Raw genomic sequence first — 9,043 nt, 5'->3', positions numbered from 1 at the left:
CATTTTCAAAATAGGTTTAGAGAGAAGGGGAGGCTCTGGCTGGGGTGGTGGCAGGGTAGTCCTCTGTCAAGAGCTCTTGCTGAACTCATCACATGTGGACCAAGTGCATGTGGACAGGAGTTCACACTTGCAAGACTGGAACCATGTTTTAGAAGACAGGGCCAGAAGTGCCAGTGTGAAAGTGAGAGCTGTGTAAAATAAAATAAAAAAAAAGATCATAATGGCCCTCAATGGACGATAGCAGGGTGCAAGAGGGGAGGTGCTTGCCAGGCTGGGACTTCCAGGGCACTGAGGTGACGTACCCAGCAAACGATGCTGGTTTTGTGCAGAACAGATGGCCACAGAAGTTTCACACTTGTGGAAGGGGATTTCTAAAAGGGCAGAATTTGGCTCGAAGTATTTCTCCGAGGTTGTGGTGCCTGCAGCAGTCATGGGGCTCTGTTTTAACCACAGTGTGAAAAATGCTGTATGTGTAAAGTAAATAGTCCTCTGCCTAGTTGTGTTCGATAGCAATGACTGTGCAAAGCCCAGGAGTAGCTAATTTTTTTTTTTTTCATAAAGATTGTCACTCCTGTAAACCACTGCACACACTTCCACCCTAACTTCCATCTGCACAGAGCAGCACATGTGATGTGAGTAGCACATCTAGGACTGTGATGGAGGTGTACAAATATTTTAAAATGCTCCTAGAAAGTAGGTTTTATGTATAAAGATTAGCAAATCACTGGTGGGAAACGCAACTCAGTTACGTGTTTCAAGAGAAACAAAGTAGCAGAGGTGACTTTCTTTTACCAGACAACGGACCCGGCTGTAAAATTTCAGTTAGTAATTATATATTTCTGATATATAGAGAGACAATTTATTTAACTTCTCAGTGCTTGTAAAACACAAAGATACTTTCAAGTAAAGTTTAGTATCAAATGAAATGGTTTTCTCATATGGAGTAACAAACTTTTCTAGGAGGATACAGCCTGTAGTGATGTTACAGCCTCGGCCTTCAGTAGGCTATATAATATACCCTCTCAAACGGTAACAGTATTAGGGACAGTTACTTCAAAGAAGCTGTCACCCTACCTTAGGTAGTCAGTGACTATTAAAATAGCGATGAAAAAAATTGGATACTGCGGTTAGGGGGTTCATCTGGGGGAATGGGTACCTGCTTAAGGTGACTGCTGTTCCAGACTGGGAGTCTGTGCTAGTCTTATTGTAAACTAAGACTCTGAGCAATGGTCTGGGACGTATTGTGGTATTTGTAACTACAGTCTGAGTGAATACTAACAATTCAAATTAGTCTTAAAGAAAGGGTTTGAGGTGTCTAGCTATAAGGGGGGGTGTGTGTGTGTGTGTGCTTTTTTCTGCATTTTCATCTGGTAGGAGTGAGAAATATATTTCCAAGGTAAGTCTTGAATTTGCTTTAGGTTGGGGTTTAGGATAAGAGCTCTCCTTGGGCCAAAAAGTAGGTGTACTTGTGTATTTGGTAATATTAATTCTTCTAGAGTGAACACTGGTATTGTTTTAATGTTATACCTTTTTCACTTTATGAAGCAATAATCATTGATGCTTGGTATTGCTTTTGCTAAGGGTAAGTCTAGAGTTCAAGCTTTGCTTAGGTCTGATTTGAGCAACAGAGAAGCCTCATTATTAACAGTTCATGTTAATCACAGGGAGATGGGACAGCAGAGCCGAGTACCATTTCCCACATCTTCAGCCAGGAGGAATTGAAAGAGCAGCACTTTGGTGGTTGCTGTGAGGGGATGAAATTAAGTTTGGAATTGGAGAGCTTCTTTGACCTAGATAACAGAGATGCACAATAAAGCTAATCCTCCCAAAACGAGAGCTGGTGTTGGAATTGCTAAATGCCGCCTTACTCTTTCAAAGCAGGTCACGGACAATTGGCTGTCTCTATTCACTGGGTCAGGGCTTAGGGTAGTGTTTTTTCTGGCTGGTTCAGGTGAAAGCTGCTCGTAAGTCTGCTGCCTTATGCCAGTTTTGGCCAGGCAGTTTAAGGGCAGACATTAGCGCTCTCATGCACAGGCTGCTCCTCTTGTCTGGTAGGCTGCTGTTGATTTTAAGATTAGTGACAAAGTTGGGAAATAGGGTTATTTCAGAAAAATAGAGGTAGCTGAGCCTATATAACTAGTGGATCTCTTAACGTCTGCAGCTACAAGATAAAGGCCAGCTTTAGCAGACACACACATTTCTGTTCAGCATTTGCCAGAAATACCCATGATGATTGTGACTAGGTCTCCTGATTGTGGCTTTGTTTATGAGTAGAATTGGAGCTAGCTTTACAGCTGTCAACACAGGGGATTCAGACACACATTTATTGTGGGAACGCAGTCCTGCATAGGTAGGATGAGAGCTGGCACTTGCAGGAACCTGCTCCTCTTTGGAAGAGGGTTAAGTTTTAGTTTTCCTAAACTGAACTAAACGCTTCTGTAGTATTAAGGCAGTGGTTAGTGCTGAGATGGAGACTCCAGCTCAGGAAAGCCAAGGCTGATGGTTCAGTTCTTGGATCCTTGTACTTTAGTCAAAGTTGGATGAGGAAAAGGAGAATGCTTTATCATGTCCAGTGTTGGTCAGGGATACACCATCTTGCTAAATAGAGCCAGCCTTGCAGCTCCCACTACCAGGACCCCAGCTGGTCCCCACAACTGGTTTGCTAATTTTGATTCTAGAACGAGTTACCAAAGGCTAGATCTAGTGACAGCTAAGGGTGGAGGTTAGCAGTGGGACTGCACACTTGCTTCTGCTCTTTGCCCTGCCTTTCAGGTTTAGGCTGGAGGCTGGGTCTGGGTGTGTGGTTGTCCAGTGACTCATCCTGGGGCAGTGCTTGCAGGTGGGATTAACACCGGATTAAGTAAAGATATGGGACCAGAAGGAATTAAACACCTTATCTGTTCAGTTCTTCCCATTGTTTCCCATTTTGGGAAATTTACTTCCCAGCCTGTGTCCAACTCGCTCGGAAGCTCCTTTTGCGGGTGACATGTGAATCTCGGAGCACAGCTCTGACCCTTTACATTTCTTTTCAATGGTAAATTGTTATTTATAGCAAGGAGTTTGACAGAGTCTGTGGAATTATTGGCTGTATGTTTTATAAAGCAAGCCAAACGAGGAACAAAAATAATTTGGATTCAAATTCCTCTAAGCCCAAGCTCTGCATTAACTGTGCTGCTATTCATGGGTTCCATAGAAATCTGCATTAAAGCCTTTCAGATTTGTTCAGTTTTTCTGTTATCTTGCAGAATTTGGACCTCTAGCCTAATTAAACCCTGGAAAAACAAGAATTTGGTGTAGCTGGAAATTTGATAGCAGACATGGAAGAAGATGGTGCATAAACTGTTAAATTGCTGCCACGTGAGGACACAGACAGGAGGAATATATGGGGTGACAGGGGACTGTGGTGTTACCGTTTGGGAAAAGCTGTTGCGTTTTGCAGAGCGTTTCTCCAGGATGGGGAATGACCTGGGACGCCCTGGAGACATACCTGGGCACCAAGTCAGAGTCATGCGCAAACATGTGGCGAGGGACTGACTTGCACTTTGCCCTGACCGTTCGCTTTTCCATTTGCACAGCAAGTAGGTTGGTCATCACGCAGGCAAGTTAAGAGGCTGCCATCCTCCTGTGGCGGGAGAGCAAGCTCCTGGGGTTAGGAAAGTCATTGAGAGGGCAGTTAAGAAAAGCCGTAGCCAGATGGGATTGTAAGCTGCTGGGAAAACACTAGGGAAGAATAGGGAAAATGGTTGTAATATTTGTAAATATTATCTGCATCAAACTACATGTATCTTGGCATTGTGAAAAGCTTTGGCAGTGCTTTGCAAAGAATTAGGTCTGCAGTGAAATGGGAGCGGATGAAAACTGGAAGCGATGGAGCTAAACACTACTGAGGCTTTACCCTTCCAAATGTTCACGTGGACCAGCTTGTGTTGTCCCCGTTTTGATCACCTGCTTGCTGCTGAGTATTTTCCCTTTCCTGCTTGGACTTAGTAGAGCAGCAGTCTAACAAAGTACTGGATTTCTTTTCCTCCTCTGCTCTGGTAATTACCCCGTTAGGAAGATGCAAGCAGATTTGAAGCATGCCCCTGAGCTTTTGGGAGTTCTAGTGAGGGTCCCTGTGCATGTCCAGCACTCCCAGGGGTCTTGTCAGACTAGAAATGGGAGTTCTGGTGTTGCTAAAAGGGGAGAAAAATCGGTATTTAGTGCCTTTCCTCATAAACACCAAACTTGCTCAGCCCTGCACGTTATGGTGGACTATGCTCAGGTCCTTGGTGAGCCTGGGCTTTCCCAGTCCATCCCCTGTCCTCCAACATATTTGCTGTGCAGTTAGACAGCCTGGGGCTGCGTGTGTTGAACCAGAAGGTCCTGGGGGCCGTTCCCCCCAGTCTCCCTGCAGTGCATATCGTCCACACTTTCCTCACCATGGGGGACACCCCTGAAGGCTGGTATTTCATATTGCCACGTTGCCACGACCCTCCATGACAAGGAGAAAACTTCAGTCGCTAGCCTCATTGGGTTGCAAACCTTTACGAATACCGCAACTAATAGCCCGGGTAAGTGGAAGATTAATTTCTATACCACCTGGTGGCAAGCTGTGGATTAGGCTGCTGTCCCTCGTGTGGGTTTAACGTTGGAGGAATGGGGCACTGGAGTACCCAGACAATTGGCCTCTTGTTTAAACAATGAGCTTCTTGGTCTTGTTAGCCAGCGCTCTTAAATTTTCATTTTATTCTGGTATGAAGGCTTGTGTGATGTGGAGAATTGCTTCAGCACAGAAAGACTGTAAACCTGTTCAATTAAAGGAAATGCTCAGATCCAGCTGTTGGCGTCCCATGAATGCCAGTGCTCCTCACGGAGAAAATAAGACTGACACACTCTGCCCTTGGAACAGATACAATGATTTGTGCCTTAATTCTCCTGAAAAAAGAGCCTTTGTTGGGGAAGGACGGTTGGGCAAAAGGGGAGGAATGCAAAGCTTGGTGCAGAAAATGCCCAGCCAGACAAAGTCTTCTGCAGATAACAGTGAGGTCTCTATAGTATGAGCCTCGTAAAAAGGCGCTGTAAGAAGCACGTACAGTACAAGCTCCTGTTACAACTATAGAATTGTCTTGTAAATTTTGAATGCTTTCCTCTCTTATGAAAAAACATATGTTGCAGAGTAACTTACCCTATGCTTTCACTTCCAAGAAACAGGCTAACAAGCAGAGCTGTGGTGTGCACCACTTGCTGTGCGTGCAGGAGCGTACTCCGCACCGTTTGCGTCTGGTTTTTCAGTTGCCTCGGTTTTGGTGACATGTCACTGCACTCATTCGTGGGTGACAGGATCGTTTGGGCAGTACTGGATGGTCAGTTGGTTATGCCAGATGTCTTTGTACAGGTCAGGAAAAAATGTGTGTGTGTGTGTATAAAAGATCTTTTATCTCTTTTGTATATTTTTGGTATATATACACATATAAATATATATGTATGTTGTCTATAATAGTATATATTATTTTTATATATAAAATATATGTATTTATATATACATATATGAAGGGCTGTGGCAGTTTCAGTAGGTGCTGAATACACTTCAACTACAAATGCACAGCAGCTGACCTAATGCTTGTGTCTCAACCAGGAGCTGAGTACCTAAGACTGGGTCAGGGGAAGGGAGATGTTGGGATGGGGCAAACCACAGGAAGAAATGATGGGCCATTGACCCAGGCTTCAGCTGAGTGGCACGAGCCATCTCCCATGTCCCCAGAGGTGATGGAGCCTGGCACCCCGAATCCTTGCCCCAGAGCAAGTGCTGGAAACCTCTTGTCTGCCACCAGGAACCATCGTGTCTCTGGAAATGCAGCTTTCCCCACTCCTGCTGCCTCTTCACCCTCAGCCTCATTTTGTTCCCTGTCTAAAAATTGTGACATGAGGGCTTTGAAATGTCACTGGCCACAGTTTCAGCTGCTGAGGTGGAAACGGGTCTCCAAATGGCCCTCGGTGGCAGGTTACCTGCTGCTGGCCCTTAGCAGGGTTAAATTTGTCACACAGGTTGAAACAGAAAAAGTTGCATTTTAACACACTAGCTGGGACTGTGAGGCGCACAGGATTGCAGTCCATTGCTGAACTGGGTAATGAAGTACTTGGCTCTTAATTGGCCACTCCAAGTGTCTTTTTTAATCAAGCATATGTCTATCTTCATCTGTCTATCTACCTATATATGTATATACATGTAAATAAATATTTATGTACATATGTGTGGCTCTGTGTGTGTATATATGTAGCATTTATGTACATGCACATATTAAAAAAAAAAAATCAAATGCCTGACTTTCTTGCCAGGCTGAGAAAGGGCCGCAGTGCTTGAAATCAGTGCTGAAGATGCAGCGGCCACTGGGTCAAAGCTTTGCAGCTTTTCTAATGTGTGACTCTTGTTTCAGGCAGCAGCTGAGCCCACAGCCTCTGTGCAAGGAGTTTCACTGAAGAAATCCCCTCTGCATGTGCCCAGCAGCCAAAATTGGCCTTTTCTAGTGGATGGTGAAACACTGGAAGACCTTTGAAGGACTGCAAAGGAAGGAAGGAAATTGTTACCATGTGGTTTGTCTTGCTGTTTAAGTAAGTGGGGTGCGAATAGCAGGCCTTGTCCCCCCACTTCATTTATTATTATTGTGTATTTTAAATACACATTATTAGGACGAGAGGAAATGGCCTCAAGTTGCACCAGGGGAGGTTTAGATTGGACGTGAGGAAAAATTTCTTTACTGGAAGAGTAGTTAAACATTGGAACAGGCTGCCCAGGGAAGTGGTTGAGTCACCATCCCTGGAGGTATTTAAAAGACGTGTAGATGCGGCGCTTAGGGACATGGTTTAGTGGGCATGGTGGTGGTGGGTTGACGGTTGGACTCAATGATCTTAGAGGTCTTTTCCAACCTTAATGGTTCTATGATTCTATTCCGCTAGTAACAAATTGAAAGAGCTGCTTTGTAAATAAAAAAATAAATACTTCTAACATTCAGCATGATATGATGTATACATGGTTTTCTTTCAGATAAGTTAAAATGGTAAAACCAGAAAAGAGCTGTGGTGCAGTTGATGAGGTGGTATAAACCAAAGTTGTGATGCTAAGGTGAGTGGGCTGAAAACAGGCAGTTGATGCCTCCCAGTGATGTTCCTCTGTGTTTGGATCAACTATTATCACATAAGAACATAGGATAAATGGTCAAAAGCATCCAAGCAGCTCTGGAGCCAAAGCCCAGTGAGTTTTGTAGATGAGTGTAGATGCTTTCAAGACTTTTTCCCTCAGTGGGCTAGCAGAGTGACAGTACTCTTAGACAAAGTTACAAGGCCAGATTATTGCAGTGAGGAATGTCTCTAACCATTAACCTTGCTTTGGATTCAGGTTTTTGCAGATGTGCTGCCATGAGGAGGAAAAGCAGAAGGCTTGGCCTCAGGAGCTACAGTTCTTTCCCACCACACTTGTACGTGTTCCTACACCCTCAGCATCTCTCCTGCTGCCATGGAGGTGCTGCATGGGAGCAGTCTGCCTTGCCTGTGCCTTCACCTTTGGGACTGTGGCTGACGGGGTGGGTCTTGCTGTAGCAGAAGGCTGCTGATGTGCACAGAGGGAGTGTTTACCCACCACCTCCCTCGACAGGACTTCAGCTCACGCAGAGCAGGGCTGTGTGGTGAGGGGGAGTGGGGGACACAAAACCCTTCCAGCCTTGAAAAATGCCAGTGGGGCTGCAGGCAGGCTCCTGTTGCACAGCAGCCAGACTGGCTGGCACCCCAACGGGGCGCTTCATCCCCAGACAGCTGCAGCCAGCCATGACAACACCCATGCTGGGCAGGAGGGAGGGGGATGCGATCAGTCAGGGCAGGCTGGAGGGCAGCTGTGGGGGAGAACCTCAGTGGCACCCAGGGGGGCTTCTTCATGTGACACACAAACCACTTGCACTGCAGCTGTGAGACACCAACCACTTGTGCATGCCCCATGTGCACACCACACTTGAGACACAGAACACACACCCCTGCACATCTAAAACACACAACACCCACCGGAGGCAAAACCCACTCATGCACACATGAAAAACAGAGTAGGTGTATGCTGCACACTTGGGATACAAACCATGCTGGTGCCAGGCAGTGGAGACAGGACCTGCGTGCTACTCATGCAACACACAGGCGAGTCACAAAACAGTGGGGTAGTGCACCGTGTGTGCCCCACACCACCTGTGCTCACTGCACACCTGTGTGCTGCACAACACCCACACCTGCTGCACACTTGCACCACAACACACTGGTGTGTACCACACAACGTCATGTGCCACTTGCACCACAGCACACTTGCAAGTACACAACACTGCATTGCACACTTGCAGCACAAGACACTCAGGCATCGCACACGTGCAAGACACCTGTGATGCTGCTGCACTTGTGTGATGCACCACATGTGGGACACCACATGTACGCTGCACATATGTAACACCACGTTTGCCACACACCTGTGACATACCACATGTGACACCACACAGGACATGCCACACACATTACACCCCACATGTATGATGCTACATGTCAGACCCCACATGCATGACACGACACCACACCTGTGATGCTGCATGTGTGATGCACCACATGACAGCACGTGCTGCACACATGACACCACACGTGATACTGCACACATCACACCCCACATATGCTGCACACCCAAGACACACCACACTTGTGATGCCACATATGACACCATGCACGTGCTTGCAGACATGACACACCACAAATGCATGTTGCATACCACACATGACACTGCACATGCGTGAAGCTCCACGCAGGACACTCCACATGCATGTGCCCACATACATACACACACGCTACTGATGACGCAAACCACAATACCAGTCCCCTGAATACATGGACACATATGACACAACACATGCCCACTGCACACTCACCCAACACACCTGCACACAGCACTGCTGTGCCCTGCACCCCCCCAACTCACACATGCATTTTCTGCCACATGTGGGCCCCCCCTTGTCATTGTCATCACACACACACACCCCCGTCGTGTCCC

General features: G+C 46.4%; 1 long non-coding RNA gene across 1 annotated transcript; it reads left to right on the top strand.

The window, feature by feature from the left end:
- Nucleotides 1–6,421: 6,421 nt before the first annotated feature.
- LOC103920715 lies at nucleotides 6,422–8,610 on the top strand. The gene is made up of 3 exons (XR_663810.1): nucleotides 6,422–6,588; nucleotides 7,022–7,099; nucleotides 7,373–8,610. It is a non-coding gene; the product is annotated as an uncharacterized LOC103920715 (long non-coding RNA).
- The last annotated feature ends 433 nt before the right edge of the window (nucleotides 8,611–9,043 follow it).

Source organism: Pygoscelis adeliae, unplaced genomic scaffold, assembly GCF_000699105.1.
Source record: "Pygoscelis adeliae isolate BGI_AS28 unplaced genomic scaffold, ASM69910v1 Scaffold166, whole genome shotgun sequence".
Taxonomy (NCBI): domain Eukaryota; kingdom Metazoa; phylum Chordata; class Aves; order Sphenisciformes; family Spheniscidae; genus Pygoscelis; species Pygoscelis adeliae.
The sequence above is the reverse complement of the archived record's forward strand: the minus strand, read 5'-3'. Positions and strand labels throughout refer to the sequence as shown.